At 38.3% G+C, this 27,513-nt stretch overlaps 1 long non-coding RNA gene across 1 annotated transcript in view; it reads right to left on the bottom strand.

The window, feature by feature from the left end:
* Window positions 1-11,575: 11,575 nt before the first annotated feature.
* LOC137211896 (uncharacterized) overlaps window positions 11,576-27,513 on the bottom strand; it is a 214,777-nt gene continuing 198,839 nt past the window's right edge. The window contains exon 7 of the long non-coding RNA XR_010937271.1: window positions 11,576-11,627. This is a non-coding gene — a long non-coding RNA (uncharacterized lncRNA). The remainder of the gene's footprint in view (window positions 11,628-27,513) is intronic.

Raw genomic sequence — 27,513 nt, 5'->3', positions numbered from 1 at the left:
TCCAAAACAATCCAGTCCCCAGAAACAAGTTTGATACTAGGAGGATGCACTTTTACTCATTTCTAAAATCTGAATCCTCCCAGAAAACAGCTTCTTGGGCGTCTGCTCATAGCTTCCTGCCTGACTCCTCCCCAGCCTGCCACCCCTCCTGCTGAGCAGCTTCCTTCAAGAAAGAGCCCCAGGGTGCCTCTCACCACATGAGGGGCATCCAGGCAAAATTCTGAGACTTGAACAGCGACATTCCAAGTAACTGTACACACTTGAAGGCACTGATGTTGGAATATTCTATTATGTGGCAGAGCTGTGTTCTGGTGAAACAGGAGGGAACAATTTTAAATATAATAATTAGGATTTTCAGTCTTTTGGGAAATAAGCATTAGTCAGAGTCTCATCGTCACCCAAATAGGTGTCGAAGAACCTAGAAAAGTTTGTGTCATGTAAGAGAAAAGACATTACTGTATAACCATCTCTCTGCTCCCATCCGGCTGAGGATATGTCCATCTGGCCTGCTGGGCTCGGGGGGAACAGGAGAGGCCTGGCGTCCACCTGGATTTATATTAGAGGACAGGAAAGCAAAATAGATGAGAAAAGGCTAAGAGATGAAAGATCGAAGACAGCCTGTGTGAACGCAGGGCATGAGAGAAATTTTAGCAGGAGAGAGACTTAGGAGAGAACATTTGAAGAGATTCCCTGTGATGAATCTCCCCAGGAAATTTTCTTGGGACGTTGCAATAAATATTAGGTTCCCTTTAAATAATTTTCATTGCTAGATTGGTGTGGTCTTGAATGTGACACCATCTGCAAGGATCTACTGATCCCTCAGGCAGAGCTGGAAATCACAACCTTTCCAAAATGCAAATCTGATCATGCCCCTCCCCTCCTGAAAGTCCTCCAAAAGTTTCTAACCACTCTGCTTAGCACTGCATGATCTGGCCCCTACTTTGGTTCAGCCACATTTCCTATCGTTACCCCAATTCTAAGCTCCAGCCATACATAAAATGGATAGCTCCCCACATGCACTGTGATCTCACAGGGCTTCAGACCTTCACACTCGTTGCTGCTCCCTCAGCTTGAAATGCTTCCCTACCCATTCTTTCATTCGTCCACTTATACAATAAATATTTGTTGAGAAGCTATTATGGGTAAGCACTGTTCTAGGCACAGAGTGACCAAAACGGTGAACAACTACAAGAACGATTACAAAACAGTGAACAAAACACACAGAAAAGTCCTGCATAAATCACATATTATCTTGGCTACTTCTTTATGCCATTCAAACACACTCCGAACTCAACACAACACAGTGTGTGGATCCCATTTGAATCTTGTTTCAAGCATGCCATCTTTGTTCTGTTTTGTTTTTTATATAATGTATTTAAACTAAAAATAATAGTTCATCCATTTCTCCCACCCCTCACTCCCCGCCTCTGGCAACTACCAACCTGTTCTCTTTGTCTATGAGCTTGGCTTTTGTTTATTCATTTGTTGCTGCTGTTGTTGTTGTCATTGTTGTTTTCAGATGCCACATGCAAGAGAGATCCAATGGTATTTGTTTTTCTCTGACTTATTTCACTTACAATAGTGTCCTCAATGTCCATTCAGGTTGTTGGAAATGTCAAGATTTCATTTTTTTAATGGCTGAATAATATTTCATTGTGTATATATATACCACATTTTCTTTATTTATTCATCCATTGATGGACATTTAGGTTGATTCCATATTTTGGCTATTGTAAACAATGCTGTAGTGAACATGGGCACATATATCTTTTCAAGTTATTGTTTTTGTTTTCTTCAGATACATATAGAGGAGTGGAATTGCTGGATCATATGGTAATTCTATTTTTAACTTTTTGAGGAACCTCTGTTTTCCATAGTAGCTGCTCCAATTTACATTCCCACCAAGAGCGCACAAGGGTTCCCTTTTCTCCAACAACACTTGTTATTGCTTGTCTTTTTGATAACAGCCATTCTGACACGTGTGCAGTGATATCTCACTGTGGTTTTGATTTGCATTTTCCTGATGATTAATGAAGTCGAGCATGTTTTATATATCTGTGGCTATCTATATCTCTTCTTTGGAAAAATGTCTATTCAGATCATTTTAAATCAGATTGTTTTTCAGCTATTGAGTTATATGAGTTCTTTCTGTATTTTGAATATTAGCCCCTTATCAGTGCTATAGTCCCACTTGTTTAATTTTGCTTTTGTTGCCTATGCTTTTGATGTCAGATCCATCATTGAGCATAATGTTAGCTGTGGGCTTGTCATCTACGGCCTTTCTTATGTTGCAGTACATTACCTCTATACCTGTTTTGTTTGGAGTTTTTACCATAAGTGGATGTTGAATTTTGTCAAAAGGTTTTTCTGCATCTATTGAGATGGTTATATGATTTTTATTCTTCATTTTGTTATTGTGGTATATCACATAGACTGATTTGTGGATATTGAACTATCCTTGTATCCCTGGAATAAATCCCACTTGATCACAATGTATGATCCTTTTAATGTGTTGTTGAATACAGTTTGTTAATATTTTCCTGAGGATTTTTACATCTATGTTCATCAGTGATCCTGACCTATAATTTTTTTTCTTGCAGTGTCCTTCTCTGGATTTGCTGGCCTCCTATAATGTGTTTGGAAGAGTCCCTCCCCCCATCTATTTTTTGAAAGAATTTGAAAAGGATTGGTATTAATTCTTATTTAAATGTTTGGTATAATTCACCATTGAAGCCACCTGGTCCTGGACTTGTATTTGTTGGAAGTTTTTTGATTACTGATTCAATTTCCTTGCTAGTAATCAGTCTCTTAAGACTTTCTATTTCATTATGATTCAGTCTTGGTAAGTTGTATGCTTCTAGGAATTTATCAATTTCTTATAGGCTTTCCAATTTGTTGGCATATAATTGTCCATTGTAGTCTCTTATGATCCTTTGTATTTCTGTGGTATTGTTGTAACATCTCCTTTTTCCTTTCTGATTTTATTTGAGACCTTTCTCTTTTTCTTTTTCTTTTTTTTTGGTGACTCTAGCTAAAGGTTTATCAATTTTGTTTATCTTTTAAAGAACCAGCTCTTAGTTTCATCAAGCATGCCATCTTAAAAAATCATGAGACAATAGAGGAAATTTGAAACTGACTGGACATTTGAAAATATAATTATTATTAATTTTTAGGTGAGATAATAGCATTGTCATTTTGTTTTTTTAATAAAATAAGAATCCTTATCTTTTTTGTTTTGTTTTTCATTTATCATTTAATAGTATTTTCCTGCATAATAAAGCAAATTAAATGTACACACTTATTTTTTGGCAATAGATACACATATATCTTAAACTGTTTAAAAACTTAGAAATATTAAATATCATTACAGAAAAATTTGAAATTATGACAAGATATATAGCAAAACCCACTTATTGAAAAGAGCATACATGTGGTAGTTAGTTGGTAAATGCTGCCTCTGTATCAGTATACACACTTTGAATATCATCCTTCTGTGCTATTGATGTGTTTAATTTTTTTCTTATATCTGCAAATATAAATTTCACAAATATTTTCCCCTTGAAATAGAGAAAAATTCTGCACTGTTCCAGGGATCCCATATAGAGAAATGCTCTTTTGTATATACCATCTCAAGTCCTTACAAGCTCTTTATGCTCTTATAGAAATCATATATACTGTTTCCAAGGTGCACTATAAATTTAAAAAAATTTTTGTTTTATATTGGAGTATAGTTGATTAACGTTGTGTTACTTTCAGGTGTACAGCAAAGCGATTCAGTTATATATGTATCTATTCTTTTTCAAATTCTTTTCCCATTTAGGTTATTACAGAATATTGAGCAGAGTTCCCTGTGCTATACAGTAGGTCCTTCTTGGTTATCTGTTTTAAATATAGCAGTGTGTACATGTTAATCCCAAACTCCCAATCCATCCCCACCCCACCTGTAACCATAAGTTTGTTCTCTAAGACTGTGAGTCTGTTTATGTTTTGTGAATAAGTTCATTTGTATCATTTTTTTAGATTCCGCATATAAGCAAAATCATGTGATATCTGTCTTTCTTTGTGTGACTTACTTCACTTAGTATGGATCCCCAGGTCCAACCATGTTGCTGCAAATGGCATAATTTCATTCTTTTTTAAAAAATATATTAATTAATTTGGTTGCACCGTGTCTTAGTTGCAGCAGGTGGGCTCCTTAGTTGCTGCAAGTAGGCTCCTTAGTTGCTGCAGGTGGGCTCCTTAGTTGCGGCAGGTGGGCTCCTTAGTTGTGGCAGGCAGGCTTCTTAGTTGCAGCTTGCCGGCTTCTTAGTTGTGGCTCTTGGGCTCCTTGGTTAGCAGGCGTGCTCCTTAGTTGTGGATTGCCAGCTTCTTAGTTATGGCTTGCCAGCTTCTTAGTTGCGGCACTTGGGCTCCTTGGTTGCAGCATGAGGGGCTTCTTAGTTGTGGCATGTGAACTCTTAGTTGCGGCATGCATGTGGGATCTAGTTCCCTGACCAGGGATTGAACCCCAGCCCCTTGCATTGGGAGCACAGAGTTTTAACCACTGTGCCACCAGGGAAGTCTCTATTTCATTCTTTTTAATGACTGAGTAATATTCCATTGTATATATGGACCACATCTTCTTTATTCATTCATCTATCAATGGACATTTAGGTTGCTTCCATGTCTTGGCTACTGTAAACAGTGCTGCAGTGAACACTGAGTTGCATGTATCCTTTCGAACCATGTTTTTCTCCAGATATATGCCCAGGAGTGGGATTGCTGGATCATATGGTAGTTCTATTTTTAGTTTCTTAAGGAATCTCCATAATGTTCTTCATAGTGGCTGCACCAATTTACATTCCTACCAAGAGTGTAGGAGGGTACACTTTTCTCCACACCCTCTCCAGCATTTATTGTTTATACATTTTTGTTTGATGATGGCCATTCTGACTCATGTGCGGCAATAACTCATTGTAGTTTTGATTTGCATTTCTCTAATATTTAGTGATGTTTAGCATCTTTTCATGTGCTTTTTGGCCCTCTGTGTGTCTTCTTTGGAGAAATGTCTATTTAGATCTTCCGCCCATTTTTTGATTGGATTTTTTTTTTATATCGAGCTGCACGAGCTGTTAGTAAATTTCGGAGATTAATCCCTGTTTGTTGCATTGTTTGCAAATATTTTCTCCCATTCTGTGGATTGTCTTTTTGTTTTGTTTATGGTTTCCTTTGCTGTGCAAAAGCTTTTCAGTCCCATTTGTTTATTTTTGTTTTTATTTCCATTACTCTAGGAGATGGATTGAAAAGATATTGTTGCGATTTATGACAAAGAGTGTTCTGCCTATGTTTTCCTCTAAGAGTTTTATAGTATCCAGTCTTACATTTAGGTCTTTAATCCATTCTGAGTTTATTTTTGTGTATGGTGTTAAAGAATGCTCTAATTTCATTTTTTTACAGGTAGCTGTCCAGTTTTCCCAGCACCATTTATTGAAGAAATTGTCTTTTCTCCATTGTATAGTCTTGCCTGCTTTGTCTTAGATTAATTGACCATAGATGTGTGGGTTTATTTCTGGGCTTTCTATCCTGTTCCATTGATCTATATTTCTATTTTTGTGCCAGTACCATACTGTTTTGATGACTGTAGCTTTGTAGTATAGTCTGAAGTCAGGGAAACCGATTCCTTCAGTTCCGTTTTTCCTTCTCAAGATTGTTTTGGCTATTCAGGGTCTTTTGTGTCTCCATACAAATTTTAAGATTTTTTTTGTGTGTGTGTTCTAGTTCTGTGAAAAATGCCATTGGTAATTTGATAGGGATCGCATTGAATCTGTATACTGCTTTGGGTAGTATAGTCATTTTCACTATATTGAAGAATCCTTATCTTTTAAAAATACATGCTAAAATACTTACAAATAAAGCAATATGAGGTCTGAAACTGGATTCAAAGTGGTCCAGTGAGGGATTAGAAGGAGTGAAGAGAGTATGAATATTAAAAAACTGGCCATTTGTAGATAACTGTTAAATTATCTCCCTACATTTGTATAGGTTTGAAAATTTACATTATACAAAGATTCTTTAAAAGGAAGAAAAAAAAGTAAGGGTATATTGGACTTCCTGTCCTCCAACAAGCCTTCCCTGGAGTCCCAATCCCAGCTCCACTCCTGAAACCCAAGGACCCCTTTTGCTCTCCTAGCCCCTTAGCTCACCTCATCATTACACCATTTTATGACTATCTGCATCCCCCTCCCCAAGACAGTCAGCTGCTTGAGGGCAAGGATTGTCTGTGTCTGTCTAGTCATTCTTTCATCAGCTTCAATTACAGGCCTGGCAGAAAAAATAGACACTAGACATCATCTCTGCAAGTGAAAAACCAAAGAATAAAAATCAGATTTCAATGCACGTGACACTGGTTTTAAGGAACCAAAACTTGGTAGCTGTCTTCTGTCCTAAGTAAAATTATCTGGCATATGTGATTCCATTGACTCAACACACATTTATTGAGTCCCCCATTGTGTGAGAGACATGGTGCTGGGGACCATGTACTCCCTATTATTGATTGTTTTCCTTTGGGGTCTCCATGAAAGACTGGGGGAAGATGCAGGGGTGTCTGTGCATATGTGTGCATGCATGCGCACATAATTATTTTCTCATTGTTGGTCCTTTCGCCGGGGTCTAGTTGAAACAAAAAAAACCTTAGTATCCCTATAGCAATAATTAGCATTTCTGTTTGCTCATTTTATGTACCATATTGATAAACAATATAAGATGCTTTGTTATTTAAAATAGTTTCTAGTCCTCTTTAATAAAGATAAGTTAGCTAAGGATAAAAACAACTTTGGTCTTTCCCCCAGGGTTTATTTCCTTCCTAAAATAATTAAAAGACAAAATATATATGTATGTTATTTATTCTACTAATAATATGAAACTTGCTAAGCCCCGACAGATTTCAGTAAGGGGTAGGTGATATGAGTCTCTACTCAATCTCTCCCAATCCCAAATTAAATATAAATAATAAAATCCACTTTATGATAAGGTAAGATGGATAAATCACTCTAGTTTTGAGATCGTCCTCTCTCCTTGGGAGGTTACTTACCCTTCTTTGAGTAAAACCAAATCATCTGTCAAGAAAAATTCACATCACATAAAGCGTAATTCTCAAGGAATATATACTTAACTCACTTTATTCTTTTACCTTAACTTTGTTAAGTGCTTGAAGTGTGTCAATATTTCAGAACCTGTGAAAATCTTGCTCAGTGGTGGCTCAGTCTGACAGCTAGAAATAGTCTTCCACACATTTAATTCCATCAATTTAAGATAAAATATATTTTGCAAGAGCTATTAATGAGCCATGGGGTATAACAAAACATAAGCCAGGACTGCTGTTGCAAAATTTCCAGTACACCTGTAGCCAATGTATTGCGATCTTCACTATCATAGGATCACACAGGGCACGCACCCCAAGGAAGCTGAATGCATTCTTATTGAATGAGTAGGTGAATGAATCTCATCAGTTTGGAGTAATGAAGCAGAGTCGAATAGTAAAAGCCTATGTTATAGAAGAATATACATACATATGGTTATTAGTCTAAGAACGTACCAAAGTTGTATCCAGATAAAAGACTTTAGAGAAACTCCTTTAATAATGATAGCCAAAAATATGTTTTGACTAATTATCCAAATATAAATACCTTTATATATTCTAGTATGTGTTTAAAATATTTCAGCATAGTAATTATAACATCAATTTCCATTATCTATGAAGAAATATTTTATTAAACCAAGAGAAATGCCCACCAATTAATTCTCCAATATGGAGGATGGCACGCAGGTGCTGATGCCAGAAACCTGGCTTGAACTCTATCTTGGACTCTCCCTTTTTCCTAGTCCCGTCTGCCTGATTACCAAAGTGTATTGTGCCTATGATCTAACCATCATTTCCTCTTGTCTGCTTGGAAAAGTCTTACTTTTCCTTCACAATTCATAATTCTGTGTAGCCTAAACTGACTCTCCCAGACAGACTTAGGCCTTCCTAATGTCTAATGTACCTTAGTCATATTTCTATTACAGCATATTCATACGTTATAATATTGTCGTTATTTGAACTCCTCCTCTCAGGAATGGGGTGGATAAGAGCCAGTTCTGGCTAGATAAAACTGACGGGACAAACCCAAGCCAACATCCACAAGAGGGAGCCATAAATCAGGAATCAGAGATCAGAAATGCCCTAGAATCAAGGGATCAGATTAAAATGGTACCTGGAGATGGAACTGCTATGTGGAAAATGGAGGAAAGACAGAAATGAGTGTAGGTTAGAAAGTGGAAGAGGGTCCAGAATGATTGCCACAAATATTGGTGGTCAGAGGCTAACATTTACCTGATTCTGATACATGGGGAATATTAAGCTATTTAACAAAGCCAAGTGATGGCAATAAGTCAGGAATGTTCTGTTTATGCTATTGGGAGAGCAGAGGTCTGACCTCCTCTCTTAAGTAAGAGGAGACAGGGCCTTGGTTCAGCTAGAATTCCACAGTTAGGAGGGTGTGGCAAATAAGTCTGGGAGTGAGCCGGTTGCTGCAGGGTGAAAGCAGAGGGTAATTGAATCTATGGCTCAGGACCCAGGAATAGTACTCATTAATTTATTCAATAAATATACATTAAGTGTCTAATGTGTGACAAGCACTGTGCCAGTGTCTTATTCAGCTTGGGCTGCCAAAACAAAATACCACAGATTGGGTGGCTTAAACAACAGGAATTTATTTCTCACAGATCTGGAGATGGAATTCCAAGATCAATGTTCCAGCAGGGTTGGTGTCTGGTGAGATCTCTCTCCTTGGGTTGTAGATGGCTACCCTCTTGCTGTGCCTTCACATGGTCTTTCCTCAGTGTATGCCGGTCAGGGTGGGGGGAGAAAAAGCTCTCTTGTCTCTTTTTATAAAGGTACTAATTCCATAATGAGGGCCCCACCCTCATGACCTCATCTAAACCTATTTACCCAAAGGTCTCCTCTTCAAATACTATCACACTGAGGGATTAGAGCTTCAACAGATGAATTTTGGGAAACAGAATTCAGTCCATAGCAGCCAGGGTGCTATTACATTCGTGGTAGAGAAGATCCTTCATGAGTACAAGTGAGAGAATGTTACAGAAAGGAAAAACAGGGTTTTAAGAAGAATGTATTTCAGGGTTGTTAATCTAGTCATCAAGTTTAAGGAAATTATGGAAGACAAGAATGGGACCCAAAACCAGAGTCAGGAGCAAAGGGTCAGTGAACTGAAAAGAAGAGCCAGTGGAGTTTAGGACACCAGCCTGGGAAGATGTACAGAGGCAGCAGGACATGGGGAGAGTGTGTGGCAGGGACAGGGAGTCTTTCTGGTGGCTGAACCCAAGGGGAGGCCAAGTGAGGTGTTGGACCTGTTCAGAAAAGAGGGAAAGGGTCTTGGACACAATTTCGCCTCCAGGTTGTAGCAAACAAACAGCATTCAATAAACATTTGCTGAGTAACGTAATAAATATGACTGTCTTGCTTTTAACACTGACTTAATTGGTCTGATCCATGAGGAGTACTTTTTTAAACCAGTAATTCTTATCAACTTCTGTCCTGGTTGGCCAGTTTATAGATAATCTAGCTCCTTTTCTTCTTTCTATTACCCTATTTCCCCTCCTGTTCCTCCTGACTCTCCCCGAACATAAAAATCTTTTTGAATGTTATAAACCAAAAAAGAAAGGGAATGAAGCTGAGCAATCAAGTTGGATACTTTCAGGGAAGTCATAGCAAAAGACCTGATTCAGAAACAATCAACTGCGATTTTCATCTGGCTGTGTAATAATTCTCTCTGTACCACAGGCCGAGTAAAAATTGACTAACCATCATTTCCTTTTGCCAGTGGAGAAATTGCTGCAGTGGTTTTACAGTTCACAGCTAAATAAGTGCTGTTTGGTTCTTGTTGAAGCCTTGTTAGGATGTTATGCAATAGAGGAGGAAGCCTAGAGGGACGGCAAGGTCACTTGATGCTCGGCAGCACGTATGATCTTCCCACTCGTCGCCTTGCCAACTTGGGTGTGTGCACGTGGTCCTTCCCGGAGCTGTTCCACTGGGCTCGTGGAGCTGCCGCTTCCGTCCCTGGCTGTGTTGCTGGGAATCTGTCAGCTAGATGCCCCTCACCCCTAGAGGGGAGACGTCTGAGGAAGTTCAATCAGGGTCAAGGAGGCTTGTTTTCTCTTCCCCGTCAATGGATTGACTCTATAAACTGATTTGTCCTGCTGAATAGAAGGAAATCCTCATTGTCTTTTCACACTTGGGCTTCCCTAACGCAAGCACCAACTCAGGAGTCATGATTAAGTCGCAAAGCTATTTCACGTACATTTTGTTTTTTCCTGGAATGATGATGAGATCAAGGCCTGTATCTATGAAACAGTTTGTGGGAACCTCTGGAAATATAAGATGTTTATTGGGATGGATGGTGGGGATTTGAAGTTACTTTATTCCTTTTCACTTCTGTTATTCTCTAAGGATTTTAGGCATGTTGCCTGAAATGTCATCACACAAATGCTTTAGTGATACAACTTTCCAAAGAGCAAAATGTTGGAAAGCTCCAGTTCATGATCTAGCCTGATATTCAATTCCTCAAATTTTCAGCATTATTAAAAATGAGGCTTCCTAAAGTTGCAATAAACCTTTATGTTTCTTCAGACAATTGAAAGGATACCATATATTATTATTATTATTATTATTATTATTTTTTGCGGTACGCAGGCCTCTCACTGCTGTGGCCTCTCCCGTTGCGGAGCACAGGCTCCGGACGCACAGGCTCAGCGGCCATGGCTCACGAGCCTAGCCGCTCTGTGGCATGTGGGATCTTCCTGGACCGGGGCATGAACCTGTGTCCCCTGCATCGGCAGGCGGACTCTCAACCACTGCGCCACCAGGGAAGCCCCCATATATTATTTTTAAGTGCAAAAATATTAGATCTCCAAGGAGCTATGATCAGAAAAATAGTATCTAGAGAAAAATAGTATCTAGAGAAAAACTAGCCAAAAGAAAAATTCCCATAGAATTTTTAAATAATAGAGTGAAAATGGTCTTAAAGATGAATGAAATAGTCAATACCATCCTGTCATTTTACAAGTGAAGAAGCCAAGGCCACACAGTTGACATGATGTGTACATAGTGACAAAATTCATGGAGGGAAAACCAGGACAAGAATACAGGCCTTCCATTCCTCAAAGTCCAAGTCTGTGCTCTAGAAAATTCTAGTCCACTGCACGTCCTCCCTTCCAAAACTGCATATTTAGAAATACATGTTTCACATTAAAATTCCAAACCAGTATGCAGATTGAAAGATATTTTTCCACATATTTTCTTAAACATTTCAAAACAGGCTTTTTGTTTTCAGTTTTGCATTTGGCCTTTATTCTTAACTTAAAAGCTTAGCTTAAAAGCAAGTCTTTGGAATTTTTTAAAAGATGGAGATTTCCTTTGCTTCCGAGACCTTAGAGCTTCCTCAGACCTTATTTTGTCTTAGGTAGTTGGATTTTCCATTTTTAAACATCTTTGTTTTCATTTAACTAAGTAAGTGTGTTCATCACTTACCTCTTTGCCACTTGAAATCATTGTCTTGTTCAGCCATAAAAGTCTAAATACAGTTTAACACCTAACAAGAAAAGAATTATAATTGGAAAGCTGTGACAATTTTGCTAAATTGAGCAGTACTTCTTAGAAAATCATAGGGAATCTGAATTCTCTGATTGTGAACTATACACCTTTTAGCACTGAATAATAGCTACCACCTTCTCTAAACTCTACCATTAAGGTATCTAATCCCTATGACATTTTACCAAGGAAAGGTATGGTCATTCTCTTGGAGATCTGAAGATAACAAATATGTATTAAATTAGAAAGATGAAATTATTAGAGTGAAGATTTTATTTCTCCAGGCTGACTGCAGTTCCAAATAATAAATATTAAATGAAAATTATTAAAGAATTTTAATTCAAATCTATTTAAAATTCTTGAGAAGTTCATAAAAAATAACTGCTGACATGTCATCATCCAACAAGCTTAAAGCACTTCCTACTTGGTATAAAAGAGACCTCATGTTCTGTATAATCATGCTGTCTGAAGAAGAAAAAAGACTTTAATTTTATAGAAAGTGTTTTTCATCCCCAGGAATTAAAAGGAGGGATAAAACCCAAGTTGTTAAGTGGAAATACAATTGCTATAGTACCAGTATTAAATTTGCCTACAAACAATATCGATATAATTTATATCCAAAGCAGTATCATCGGAATTGCTATAATGGATGAAGAGCTATTTTTCAATATAACATGTACTTTACCAAAACATCTCCCTTATGTAACAGAAAAGTGGGCAAGTTTAAACACAGTGACTCATGACCACCTGCTACTTCTAAAAGTCCAGTGATACGCATACCTATTATTCAGAGGTTAGTAATGCCCTCTAGAGCTCTCTTTTTCTTCTCCACCTTTGTCAGCCAACTCACTTTATGACTATTAAGTCCATAAAGCTTCTGAATCCTCTACAGCTCATCTCGTAACAAAAGCTGACCACCTGACATCCAGGCCTAGTTTTGTGAAAATACGTTAATCCCTCCCTAAGACCATGATAACCTGAGTCAACAGTGAGCACATTAGTGAAATACAATTGTTGGTTTATGGAGTAATTCCAGTTAGCCACTGAGCATAAGGCATCCTCTAGTTCTTCCATTGTTTAGAGAGTCATTCAGTTTGAATGAGTGGGCATAAGAGAGGAGGCAATGAAATCATGAGTTGATCTGTCCATCTAAAATAACCCCCATTATTTAAAAAAAAATTTAACATTAATTCAGAGACTGGACAGAGACTTTGAACTATAAGTAACAATCTTCGAACTATAGAAAAATTACTAAAGTGCTTTTTATCAAATATTTTTATTGACCTTTGGGATAGTCTAGAGTTCCTGAAAGAAAATTAAACACCAGATAAGTTAACCGACTTAGAGGTAATAAGCATGGGTCAGTGGCTAATATGTGAATAAACTAGAGATAGACAAAAATCACATGAATCTCTCTTCTCTGCTCTTTGCCTGTAGGACAGAGGTCACTGTCATCCTCCCACCTCCCCTTTTAGGACCCCCGCTCATGTCCCCTTGTTCCAAGTGCCTAGGCTATGTCCTGTTCCTAAAAAGTCTGGATTTCCCAGTTAACTATTGTTTGGAAAGAAAATCTCTTAAGCCACTATGTGGTCTTAAACCAAAATGTGTTCCATGGCATAGGAATAGATGTTGCCTTACCAAAGTGGTCTCTGATCAAATTAGGTTTGGAAGTTCTAGGTTAAATAAATTTTTCCCAGCCTTTATTATCTCCAGATATTCATATCCCAACTTTAATACATCATTTTTGTTGTTTTCTAAAACAAAGTATATGTCACAGACACTATAATAAAATAAAACACAATTTGGGGGACTTCCCTGCTGGTACAGTGGTTAAGAATCCACCTGCCAATTCAGGGGACATGGGTTTGATCCCTGGTCTGGGAGAATCCCACATGCCTCGGAGCAACTAAGCCCATGAGTCACAACTACTGAGCCTGCACTCTAGAGCCTGTGAGCCACAGTTACTGAGCCCACGAGCCACAACTACTGAAGCCCGTGAGCTTAGAGCCTGTGCTCCACAACAAGAGAAGCCACCACAGTGAGAAGCCTGCGCACCGCAACGAAGGGTAGCTCCCACTTGCCACAACTAGAGAAAAGCCCGTGTGCAGCAACGAAGGCACAACACAGCCAAAAATAAATAAATAAATTTATATTTTTTAAAAAAACACAATTTGGGAAACACTGTGACAGAAGCTAATTCCTAAGAGTTTACCTAAGATGTGTCCTTTCCAGAAAGATATTATGAATGTCATTTTGAATATTTGCCAAATACATAGTAGAAAATTAAACTGACCTCTATTCATACTGGCCAAAGATAATAAGATGTCTAGAATATTTGCATGTTAAATTTGCTTTTGGAAGATTAAAAGGCTTTAAGATGTGAAGAAATTACAATTTAAGATGGCATTTCATGTACTGTGAATAAGATGCTCAAATTACTTCACTTACGTATCTTCCTTGGAAAGCTGACCCTAATAATAGAGGTGCCATTTATTGGGCACTGCATGCCAGGCTGTGGTAAGCATTCTTCATTATTCACAGCAGCCCTTTAAAGTAGACCCTTTTAAAATTCAAACCAAATTTGTCTAGTTTCTAGGCCTATGCTATTAACCTCACTATGACACACCTTCCCCAGTCCATCCAATTGCCAAAGTTCCAGTAATTCAAACATGAACTCTGCTTTTTCCTTCAGACCACAGCTCCAGAAAGTGGCAGGGTTTAAGCCAGGATTCTGTCTATATGTCAGAACCATTTCCCTCTCCTTGCATAGGAAATGTTGAACTTCTTTAGCGTATGTACTTTGATTTCTGCTATGGATAACAATGTAATAAACTAGGTAGGTGCAAGTCATGCAACCGAATTGATTCCACCCTCAAAGGGGCTCAGTGGTGACCCTGGTTAGTTCACTGCAGTCACGGTTTCTTCTCTGAGATGTGTTACTCAAAGTGTAGTCCTGCCACTCCCAAACTATGTGTTATGGGTCTGTGATAAGGGGCTTGTTCCAGAAAACAAATCAACTACCTCATTAAGCACATTATTTAGTTCAGCTGACATTTGCTGTCAAGGCAAGAGTTTCTTGACGAAGGAAGCAGTGTGTAGATTTACATTCTGGTGCAAACTCCTTACCTCACTGCAGATGGGTACAAACAGTTCACAGACAGGCTATGAGCAACACTGCTCTAACTGACTTGGTTTGGCATTATTTTGTTTTGACCCCAAGGTCTAGGTGGTAGAATAAAAAGAGCATGGACTTTGGAATCATGCAATTTGGGCTCCCAGTGACAATTCTGTTGCTTACTTGCAATGTAATGTTGGGAAATTTATGTAAAGTCTTTGAGTCTCAGTTTTCTCATCTATGAAATGGAGAAATTCACTCTTTCCTCATAGGTCGGTTGCAAAGATTAAATCAGACAATGTTTTTAAAGTTACTAACCATATGTGGATAATATATTTGTTAATATGTTAATAAACCTCACTCTCTTTCTGCTTCTGCCACATGGCTTCCAATACCATGTATTGGAATTGTGGTATTTTTGGAATTGGTGTTTTTCATTGAGACAGGTTTTTCATTGCAATTTCGGACTATAGTAAAGCAGAAGGAAAAGGTAAGAAAGTATGGTGATGGTAGGAAAAAATAGAGCCTTAAAAATGCACAATTATTAAAATTTATACAGAATAAAAAATCATTCATTTTATTTGTTTTTACAGATCTTCTAGGGAAAGAAGTTAAGGAGTAAAAAGAAATGTTAGCCTGTCTTTGATGATTTCTGAAATCCAGGGAATACATATATGCTGGTCTCTATTATCCCAAAGAACTATTATTCCTTATCTTTTTGCTTCAAGTTTATTGCTCAAGAGTATTGTATTAAATCTATTTAGAAAGATATGGGGACTATGACTTGTCAAAGTTAATCAGAATTCATAATACTTAAAAAATTTTTAAATAGGCTCTAAAAAAATAAAAATATGTTCAAGTACACTTGCATAGCAGAGTTCTTGCTGAATTCTACTGGTGGGCTCTTTCTGTAATTGGCTTATTATTGGTCCAGGCTTAATTCATATAACTGTTATTGTTAATAAACATGAGAAGAATCTTTGGAAGAGCATAGTAATCTTTCACATTTGAATAGCTATGGTAGGATGTTGCTAAATAAATCTACCTGAAGAAGTTTTCTGATGACCTAGAGTACAACTTTAGGACATGGGCAATTAATATTTTGCTTTACTACAGCAATTGCTTGCAAGAAATTTTGCTTAAGTTTCAGGATTTATATTAGGACAGCATTTCCAATATATTCTCAAAATTTATTACTCAATATATTTATTATAGAATATATTTTCTTACCACTGTAAACTTTGATAGAAGTATTAACACTACCACCAATACATAGTTCATTTTTAGGTACATAGTTTTAAATGAAAAGTGCAGTCTAAATAAAGAATAAAATAGAAGGTCAAATAGAGAATAAGAATTTTTATTTCACTCAATAAATGCCTATAATTTTAATTTTTTGAAAAAAATCAATCTAATTCTAAATGCATCTATTCAGCACAGTAAGGATAGACAAATACAATAAGAATAGACCTTTCTCAACATACTTATACCAATTCCACCTGTCTCTAGAAATGTTTCCTCAATCAGTAGAGATGGGATATAATGAATTAATTTACTTTACATGGAAAAATCTTTTGCTTAACACTCCATAGAGCCTGAGTGAGTTAATTGTTGTAGCACATTTTTCTCATTCATTAAAAGAGAGACAAAAGAAACTTCTTTTGTATGCTCTCCATTCCTTTGTTTTGAGATTTCTCTGCAGGGGATTTAAATTCTCCAGGTGCCTGCATTACACATAAAGTCACAGTGGAGAACTAAGCCATCATCCAACTATGTCAGATTTTGCTGAATTTGCCTCAATAATCTGAAATTTCAGAAAAACAATATCTGTTCAGAATCACCTAAGTGGTTGCTTCAGTTTCTTCCACTAACTTTGTAGTACTCTGTACATAGTTCCATAACCTTTAAAATGGGATACCTTGAACCCTGTTACACTGTTGGTGGGAATGTAAATTGGTGCAGCCACTCTGGAAAACAGTATAGAGTTTCCTTAAAAAGATAAAAATAGAATTACCATATGACCCAGTAATCCCACTCCTGGCCATACACCCAGACAAAACTATAATTCGAAAAGATACATGCCCCCCTATGTTCACAGAAGCACTATTTACAATAGCCAAGACATGGAAACAACCAAAATGTCCATCAACAGATGAATGGATACAGAAGGTTTGGTACCTATATACAGTGGAATATTACTCAGCCATAAAAAAGAATGAAATAATGCCATTTGTAGCAACATGGTTGTAACTAGAGATTATCATACTAAGTGAAGTAAGTCAGAAAGAGAAAGACAAATACCATACCATATCATTTATATGTGGAATCTAAAATACAACACGAATGAACATATCTACAAAACAAAAACAGACTCACAAATATAGAGAACAGACTTGTGGTTGCCAAGGGGGAGAGGGGTGGGGAGGGAAGGATTGGGAGTTTGGGATGAACTGTATTCAATATCCTGTGATAAACCATAATGGAAAAGAATATGAAAAAATATATATATATAACTGAATCACTTTGCTGTACACCAGAAATTAAACACAACATTGTAAATCAACTATACTTCAATAAAATTTTTTTACAAAGTAGATGAGATTTAAAAAAATATGAGATCCCTTGAAATTGCATTTTAAAAATAATCTTAAAAAAGACTCTACTGCTGAATACTTCTCTCCAGTCTCTGATGAAGGAAAGCAGTAACCTTCATCCCTGAAGAGTTGTGACAATGTAAACATAAAGTATTCATCTAGCATTTGGTCAGACAGAGAAGCACAAATAAGTCATTAGAATGTGCTACATCACAACCATGACTTAGAAATAATATAATTAGTATATTAGTATATAAATACAGTATATAAATTACTATATTGTTATAAATGATAACAATAGAAACGTAAGGAAAGAACTTGTCATAAGCTTATGGCCATGTTTTCACAGGGGTGGAGGAGCACAGAGAGGATGTATTTCTCTTCATTTATCTTGAGCAAATGTTTGCTTTGGTCTATTTTTGCTTCCCCTCCCACTTCCTACTAAACAAGTCACACCAGAATCAATCATGTCAATATTTAAGGGACTCATTTAGCAGCTGCATTGTTTCCACTTCCTGTAATCACCGAACACTAATGTGTAGCTATTTTCTACTTTCAAAATAAGTTTTAAACATAGTTATCCCCATCCTTATGGCATCTTCCCACAATCAGCCTCCACATTTTCAAATTAAACAACTGCTAATAATTCATCAGTTCTAGAATTCTGCTTTGTCTGTGGTTCATACCTAGTGCTTCAAAGGAGCTGGAAGAAAGGTACAAAATTAATTCATTAATCCAACCTACTGACCTTCTGAATCAGAGCTTTCCAGCGATAAACCCTGGGCATCTGCATTTTCTCATACTTTTGATAATGTCCTTCTCTTATTTGGATCCCTTGTTAATCAGATATTGAATATTCTAGATTGACTCTGATCTTCTTATAATTCTTTTCCTATTGTCTCTTTTTATTTTTCTCTCTTTATTCTCCATTCCAGGATATGCCTCAATTTTATCTTCCAACTTTTCCACTGATTTCTTTATTTTGACATCCTTTTTAAAATTTTATGTTCTTTTAATTTTTCTTTTTTTCACTGTGCTCTGTTTTTTTTTTTTTTTAATATATGCAGGAGCTAAACAAAACAGAAGTGCAAAGAGCTGAACATATTTAGGAGACTGTCATCCATTCTCTACAGCACAGCCAGAGTAGAGGTATAGACTAGTGAAGATAAAGATGGAGAATACAATGAAAGCTCCGATTCTCCCGTCTTCACCTCCCCCCACCCTGTATTCAAGCCTGTTACCAAATGACTTTGTAATTCCTCTCATTAAACAGATGGAATCTGTTTCCCGAACCCTGATCTGGGCCAGTCTTATGACCTCCGTTGGTCAATAAAATTTAGCAGATATGAGAGCATACCGATTCTGAGCCTAGACCTCAAAAAAACCTTGTTTGTTTCTGATTACGCTTTCTTTTGCACCTCTGTGGTCCCCATAAACCATGCCCAGGCTAGCCTGCCGGAGGATGAGGGACACGTAGTCCCAGCCAAGCTGTCCCAGTTTCTCCAGCTAAGTCTGTCCTAGACCAGCCAAGGCCAGCCAACCCCCAGACACAAGAGCAATTCCAGCCAAAATCAAGAGAGCTACCCAGCATACAAGCCCTGACAAGAGAGCAATAAAAGTTTCCTAAGTATGTTTCTGAGATTTTGCGGTTGTTTGTTACATAGCGTTGTTGTGGCAATAGACAACAGATACAGAAAGGTAGTCCTTAGCCAGATGTGGAGGATCATGTATGTTACTCTGAGGAATTTACGTTTATGCTTATGAAATGGAAACCCCTGAAGGGTGTTCAAAGGAGAGAAACATGACTTAGTTTGCATTTTGGAAAAGTAACTCTAGCTACAATGCATAGGTTGAGTTGAAAGTGGAATCTCTTGCAATAGTTCAGGTAAGAGATGGCAAGTGCCTAAATGAGCAACATCAGTGGGAGTAGTTAGGAGAAGACAAATACCAGAGACATCAAAGAAGTAGATAATCCAGCATAAGGTAAATGATTGGTTGAGGAAAGAGAGGGACAGAAGAGATTCTGGCATGTTTCCCAGGTTTTGGTGCCATGAAATGAACTCAAACTAGGTTCTGGGAGGAACTAGATTAAGTTCAGTTTTACTATATTAAATTACTATATATATTAAATTTGAGTCCCTATGGGACATTCAGGTAGATGTTTGGCAGTCAGTATTATGCATAAGTCCGGAGGTCAGGGCTGAGTTCTGGAGTTTTGATAGCAATACTAATTTAGGAAACCGTAATGTGTGGGTAGTTAAGTAGAGCCATGAGTTTGGATGAAATTGCCCAGGGAGAAAGTGAATATATTAAGAAGAGAATCAAGGACAGGCAGGGCACTAAGGTGAACAATGTTTAAGGCACTTGCTAAAGATGAAGAGGCAGCAGAAAGAGAGGGGACAGAAATACAAGGGGAATCAGGAACATTTCAAAAAGAGGAATCATCATTACCTATTTGGTGTGAGTGGTCTCTCTCCCATTAACAATACATGTTTATCAAAATTTTAGAACCAGAAAGGGATTTAAAGATCAAGACTTCAACATTGCAGTGACATCTATAAAGTTATTTTTCAAACTAAATAAGTAATTTTATAGGAGTTGGGCCTACCAATCCAACAGCAAAATGAAAAGTTAAAATATTTCTGAAAATATTTAAAAGGTTCATTTTAATAACTGTAGAATCACTTTAAGTCCCATGAAATTTAAGAAAGAAAAGAAGCAGAATTATTCTTAATATCATAATAAGCTCTATTCTTTCTAATTTCAGGTGGCATTCCCTAGAGAACACTAGAACAGATGTTCAGGGAACACAAAGGTCATCTCTCTCTAGTGCAGGGCACTCTGTTTCTCTGATTATTTATAACTTGTCATTCATATCAGCTGATTTAAAAACAAGCCAGGAAGTATTTAGACCAAATGTTCAAGGACTACAAGAAGCCTGCATGTTTTTGGATCTTCTAATATAGTACCTCCATTTTTTTTTTTTTTTTTGGCGGTACGCGGGCCTCTCACTGCTGTGGCCTCTCCCATTGCGGAGCAGAGGCTCCGGACGCGCAGGCTCAGCGGCCATGGCTCACGGGCCCAGCCGCTCCGCGGCATGTGGGATCCTCCCGGACCGGGGCACGAACCCGTGTCCCCTGCATCGGCAGGCGGACTCCGAACCACTGCGCCACCAGGGAAGCCCAGTACCTCCATTTTAATCTTACCCTTCTAAAGGACAGAGACTAAACATAGATAAATTAATCTACCATGTTAGGGTTTTTTTTTAAAATTTAATATATACTCCTGAAAAAACTTATTTCATGAGCCTCCCCTTGTAAAGGAGTGTGAAATTAACCCTTCCAGAATATAAGAAGCTCCATCCTAGTATTTAGAAGTCATTCAAACTGTGATTTCTTAAACGATGCCCTCTAAGTTGTACTGTTATCACTGCAGGCTAGTTTGTACAGTTTTTACCAACACAGTAAATATGAGGGGACAGTGGACTCTACAATAAGTCCTCTAAGGTTCATTTTATGTCTCCTACCTGAAGGCAGCTTCTTGAAGAAGGAGCATACAGCAGCTTCTCTAACCACCGGAGGGGGCCGTTTCATCAAGTTCAAGCCTGACTATAATTAAGCAAAACTCTTTTTTGTACCAGAAGGCTTCCCACCTGGTGGTGAAAAGAACTTGCTTACCAGCTGCAAATGAGAAGGGCCAGGATGCTTTGTTGGTTGCAGCTTGGGTTGGGAGAGTGCCTAAAGCCTGTGATCCCCCCTGTGAAGACTGGGAGAATTCTGGCAGCCAGGCAGGGCACCCCCAAACAGCTCTCCAACCCCCCACAGCTGTTCTTGTCCTATTACAGGCCTCATTCAAAACAAAGTAAGCACTCTCATGGACTTGCTTTCCCGTGGACAATCTAACACTTTGCTAAGTTGCCATACTAAATATATTTTTCTTTAAAGGGAAGCTCCCAAAATATGGGGGCAGGTAGAGAGCGATTCTATTTTTTTTTTTTTCTTTTGCGATATGTGGGCTTCTCACTGCTGTGGCCTCTCCCGTTGCGGAGCACAGGCTCCGGATGCACAGCCCCAGCGACCATGGCTCACAGGCCCAGCCGCTCTGCGGCATGTGGGATCCTCCCGGACCGGGGCACGAACCCGTGTCCCCTGCATCGGCAGGCGGACTCTCAACCACTGCACCGCCAGGGAAGCCCAAGCGATTCTATTTTAAATTTACTCACGTTATTTCACCAGCACGCATCCTTGGAGATATTGGTGTTTAAGAACAGGAGATTTTTAATAAAAAAGAAAAAAGATTGTAAGGTCTGTGCCTTTTCCGGTGGCCAAGAACAAAAGCCCAACTCAAACTAGCTTAATAAGGACAAATAGGAATTTCTTGGGCCACGGAATAGAGAGGCCCAACAGAATATTCCCTTCAGGAATGGCAGGCTTCAGAATTTCATGTCTTGAGGATGCTGTTGCTCCCTCTTCACCTCTTGGGTCTGCTTTCATGTGTGTTGACCTCACTGTCATGTCAGGTAGGGGCTCTTCTCATTGTAGCAGGTGCTCCTGGTCAGTTCCAGGTTAAATGGCGCTTACACCTAATGACCCCACCAGAAGGAGAGCAGCTCTTCTCTAAAAACTCCAGCAAAAGCCTAGGTCCTGGCATGGCTCAGTCCACCTTGGGATACATGCCCACTTGTTACCAGTCACCGTGGGCTCAGCCAGGCCATGACCACTACCACCACAAAGCCTACGGGCAGTGGTGTGGATGCAAGGAGTTAGAACGAGGAAAGGTTGGTTTCCAAACAGAAAAAAATAATTATTTTTGGAAGAAGACGGAAGGGATGCTAGACATTAAGAAATCCATTTTATCTTACAATCTGTAAATCACCACGGTGCTTGAAACATAAAAAGAACTTAAATAGTAGATAAAAGAAAGAATAAGAGTAATAAAATGTTCATGATTTATAACATTTCTGAGACCCAAATAGATGATGAGGTAGATAAAGATAAGATCACTGTTATTTCAGTATATCACTTCATTGTTCTCTGTACAACTTACTTGGTCTATTAAGCTGCAAATCTGAATATAAATGATGTCAGTGCTGTGTGATTATTAATAAGAAATAATGAAAAGGTGAAGAAAGCATTTTCAGTGATGCAAGAAAATGGATATTTGGGCGTAATAACTAATTTTGTGTTCTAGGAAATGGATAGTTGGTTTGTGGTCCTGTTTCAGCCATCCCAATGTTATCATTGGGCAAATTTGCCTCTCCTTTACCTTTGAGAAGAAATCCCTATTCTCATCAGGCCCATAGAGCACGACTACCAACCACTGGGCCTTTGTTCAGGCTGCATTCCCAGCCTGAAGGGCTACTACCCTCCTCTCTGGCTCTCTAAGTCAGCCCACAATTTAAGGCCATCTCTGCCATAGATACCGCTCCAACTCTCACCCATCTCTCATCTATCTCGTAGCACTTTGTTAGCCTGTAAAATCTTTGGGAAGACCAGCCAACTCTTACTTTATAGAATTTTGTGACTATAGCACAATTTGACAGGTAATGAGGCTATTTTGTATTAGCCCCTGCATGTGAGAGACATAGGCTGAGCTACCTCTCATCCTACTCAGCTCTAAATGTTGTCTCCTCCAATAAGCCTTCCATGACCCTAAAAGTTAGGATGGGTATCCCCTATCATTTTCCAGAGCCTCTTCAGCCGTCCAGGTATGCATTTTCTTTGTGAATATTAACAATGCAAAATCTTCAACAAGCCTTTGATCTACTTAGCAATTCAAAAATAACTCACAGGAAAAAAAATTACAGAACAATTTAATCCAAAATGACATTGTACTTAAAGTACATGAGGAATTCAGCAAAAGGAAAAAATCAGAAAGGTTTCAGGGAATGGTGTGATTTATTCATCACGGTATACTTAGCCCTATGCTCAGCACCTAGAACAGATAGAACGTCAGTACCTAGACAAACAGAATAATTTGGAGGAATGCCTGTGGGATGAAGGGGGCATAGATGGAGGGGGGAGAGGGAGGAAGCACTGAACCAAGTGCTAAGCAGGAAGTGAATTTGAGCACACGGGGCTGTGTAGATTATTACTGTGTGTAGTTTGAATCTCCTGTGAAACTATATGAATCACACCACCCTTGATTTAAGGTAGAGGTAAAGAAGCACCTTTAAAAAGAGGATAGAAAAAAAGACAAGAAGAAGAAGAGACTAGAGGTTTGAAGCAGTGAGAAGGAGGGAAGCAAGAATGAATCATATCTACAGAGCTTTATAGTTTTATACTCATTTTTAGAATATCTAAAAACAAATTTATCACACCAAAGTCTGAGATTATCGTGCAATGGATTCTGTTTTAGAGAAGTATTGTTTTTAATTGAGTCAAATGCTTTAAACTTTGACCAGGAACTGAGAAATCATACAGCTTTTAACCCCGAAAATCTCTCTCTGACAAATCTGGGATGTATTTCCTATGCAACAGAAAAAAATCCGTTAGTGGCATGAACCTCAATAAAGAGTTTTGGGTGATCTATTATTTATCAAACCACTGGTCTGTGTACATGGGTCAAAATGAAATAATCACTCCACAGGAACTTAATACACTCTGGGAAAGATCTCTGAGTGTTGTACCCAGGGAACCTAATAATGAAACTTGAAGCAACTGTGTAAGAGGAACAGGAAAACAACCCAAGCTGTTATCTCTTACTGAGACTATTTTCTCGTAGAGAATCCTGAGAAAACAAAAGACATCTTGTTTGAAGTGTTTTTGCCTTCTTCAAGTTTGAGGGGAAAAAAAAATCCCTTTGAAGTACTTACAAATTAAACATTGCTGAAGACTCTTTCTTCCTTCATATCTGAAATATTTACTAATTCTATATTTGGACAATTTTGCCTTTCAAAGAATTTATTTGTTTAATTAGCATCTACTTGTGCCTGGAGCTAAACATTGCAGAAGATACAAGAGATATAAAATTACGTCAACATCACCTGGGAACTGACTGGAAATGCAGATTCTCAGGCTCCACCTCAGCCCTAATGAATCAGAATCTGCATTTTAGCCAGAGCCCCAGGTGCTTTGTATGTGCTTGAGAGTTTGAGAAGCAACATTATGGCTGTACACTGGAATCACATGGACTTGTTTTTGTTTTTACTGCTGTCACGTAGATCTCAGTCCCAGAAATCTCTATTCAATTTGTATGGGGTGCATCCTGGGCATAGGGATTTTTCTGAAGATTCCCAGATGATTCTACTGTGCAACCAAGTTTAAGAATCATTGCTCTGGAGTCAACGCTCTGGTGGTTTTGATCTTTGTTGCAGCCTGGGACACTTGCTAAAATGCAGATTCTGATTCTTTAGGTCCGCGGTGGACCCTGAGAATCTGCATCTCTAACCAGTTGTTATGTGATATTGAAACAATTTTTTTCTCTTGTATCTTCCTCCACAATACCTAGCTCCAGGCACAAGTAGATGCTAATGAAATATTTTTTCAAGTGTTTGCTTATTTCTTCCAATATAAAGATAATTATATTTTATGGCTTATATATAAAGATAATTAATATAAAGATAATATAAAGATTATATAAAGATAATTATATTTTATGGCTTAATTATATTTTATTTATGGCTTTTTTTTTTTTTAAGTAATGGCAGCACAAACTCAAACCCCTAAGAAATAATGAGAAGGAAAATTAATGTTAGCTTAAACGTTACAGCCTGGTACGGGCTGACTTGTGTCCCCCGCAAAAGACAGTGAAATTGTTACCTCCAGAACCTCAGAACTTATTTGAAAACATATGTCATTGCAGATGTAATTAGTTAAGTTAAAATGAGGTCCTAGGGACGTCCCTGGTGGCGCAGTGGTTAAGAATCCGCCTGCCAATGCAGGGGACACAGGTTTGATCCCTGGCCTGGGAAGATCCCACATGCCGCGGAGCAACTAAGCCCATGTGCCACAACTACTGAGCCTGCGCTCTAGAGTCCACGAGCCACAACTACTGAAGCCCACACGCCTAGAGCCCATGCTCCGCAATAAGAGAAGCCACAGCAATGAGAAGCCTGCGCACCACCATGAAGAGTAGCCCCCGCTCACCACAACTAGAGAAAGCCCGCGCACAGCAGCAAAGACCCAACACAGCCAAAAATAAATAAATAAATAAATTTATTTAAAGAAATAAAAGAGGTCCTACTAGAGTAGGGTGGGCCCTTAATCCAATGTGACTCATGTCCTTATAAGGAGAAGAGACACAATGACAGACCCACACAGGGCTATGCGACAATGGAGGCAGAGATTGCAGTGATGTACCTGTAAGCCAAGGAAGATCAAGGATTGCCTGCACCCCCCAGAAGCTAGGAAGAAGCAAGGAAGGAGTCTCCCCTAGAGCCCTCAGAGGGAGCATGGCCCTGGTGACATCTCGATTTCAAAGCTCTAGCCTCCAGAATTCTGAGAGAATTAATGTCTGTTGTTCTAAGCCACCCAGTTTGTAGTAATTTGTTATGGCAGCCCTGGGAAACTGATACACAGCCTACCTTCTTAGGACTTATTGCAAAGGCCAGGATTTTTTTGCTGTTTGGGGGATTTTTTTGGCATCCCAGACATGTGGGCCCCTGTATATTTACAAAAACTAGATTGATCTGCCAATGGCTACTTCAAATTTGGCTCATCATTTACTATTACATATAACTAGGGAAGGAATTACAGACAAGAAGCGACTGAATAGAAAGAGTTCTACTGAAAAAAAATGAAACGGGATACTTAAAACTCAAGGAAAGAAAAAAGAATATACAGACACTTGTAAAGTTTATTATAAATAACCTTGAATTTGAGGAAAAGCAAAACAGTTCTCAGAATATTACCCTTTAAAAGGAAATATATTGCTTTGATTTCATACTGATCTATATTGAAAACCCAGCAACAACAGTGTGATTAAAGGAGTCATGTAACATTCATGATTCTGTACAATGGCAACACCAATGATACTATTTTTCCATAGAGGTTGGTGTAAGAATTTTTAAAGGTTCTGGCAGTGTGTCAAAAACATTCAGTAAGCGGTAACTGTTATTATCAGAAGGCAGAAGAAAGAATATTGAGTGTAATTACTTTAAGAAGTGCCCCTCTACCACGCTTTCCATTCATTACAAAATTAGTATGTTTAATCAGCTCAGCAAAATACCACCTTAAGCCCAATTCAGAACAGAAAATATGGAATTTGTTAAGTAAAAACAATGGTAGTGGCTTACCCTTCCCCCTCCCCATGTTCTCAAGCCCATTCTCTGTCTGCGTCTTTATTCTGGTCCTGCAACTAGGTTCATCAGAACCATTTTTTTTTTAGATTCCATATATATGTGTTAGCATACGGTATTTGTTTTTCTCTTTCTGACTTACTTCACTCTGTATGACAGACTCTAGGTCCATCCACCTCACTACAAATAGTAGCACGGACATATATACACTACCAAATGTAAAATAGCTAGTTAGTGGGAAGCAGCCACATAGCACAGGGAGATCAGCTCGGTGCTTTGTGACCACCTAGAGGGGTGGGATAGGGAGGGTGGGAGGGAGATGCAAGTGGGAGGAGATATGGGGATATATGTATACATATAGCTGATTCACTTTGTTATAAAGCAGAAACTGACACACCATTGTAAAGCAGTTATACGCCAATAAAGATGTTAAAAAAAAAAAAAAAGGTAGCAACAGCAGCGACCTCTGTGTAGGAGAGAAACCCCTGGAACCGTGGTCAAGTTCAGGACACAGGGCACTGGGGAGAAGCACTGGTGGGAGAAAAAACCTTTTCAAGGGCATGGGGATGGCGGGGACAGGAGCAGTGACCCTGAAAACAAACTTCCCTTCACAATTTTCTCATGTGTCAGTCTTGAGTAAATAAAATGGTTTTCCTTTCTGTGTATTAAAAACACATCTGATCTTATTTCTAAACTGTTTCGAATAAGAATGTCTGAGCAAAGACCACAACTGATGAAAACTTTATTATGTATACCTTTTTGCATAGAAAAACAAAGAAATAAAATTTGCTTTTGAGCTTTATTATTGAATTTCAAAATGAAAATAAAGTGAAATTTATAATATTTTGAAACCAATTAAAATTCAGTACAAGCCAGTATTTTGATTTTTTAAATGTTCATTGGACAAGAAGAGGAAAAAAAAGTAGTGAAGTTTGTTCTG

Source organism: Pseudorca crassidens, chromosome 2 (genome assembly GCF_039906515.1).
Source record: "Pseudorca crassidens isolate mPseCra1 chromosome 2, mPseCra1.hap1, whole genome shotgun sequence".
NCBI lineage: Eukaryota > Metazoa > Chordata > Mammalia > Artiodactyla > Delphinidae > Pseudorca > Pseudorca crassidens.
Note: the sequence above shows the minus strand (reverse complement) of the source record. Positions and strands in the feature narration are given on the sequence as shown.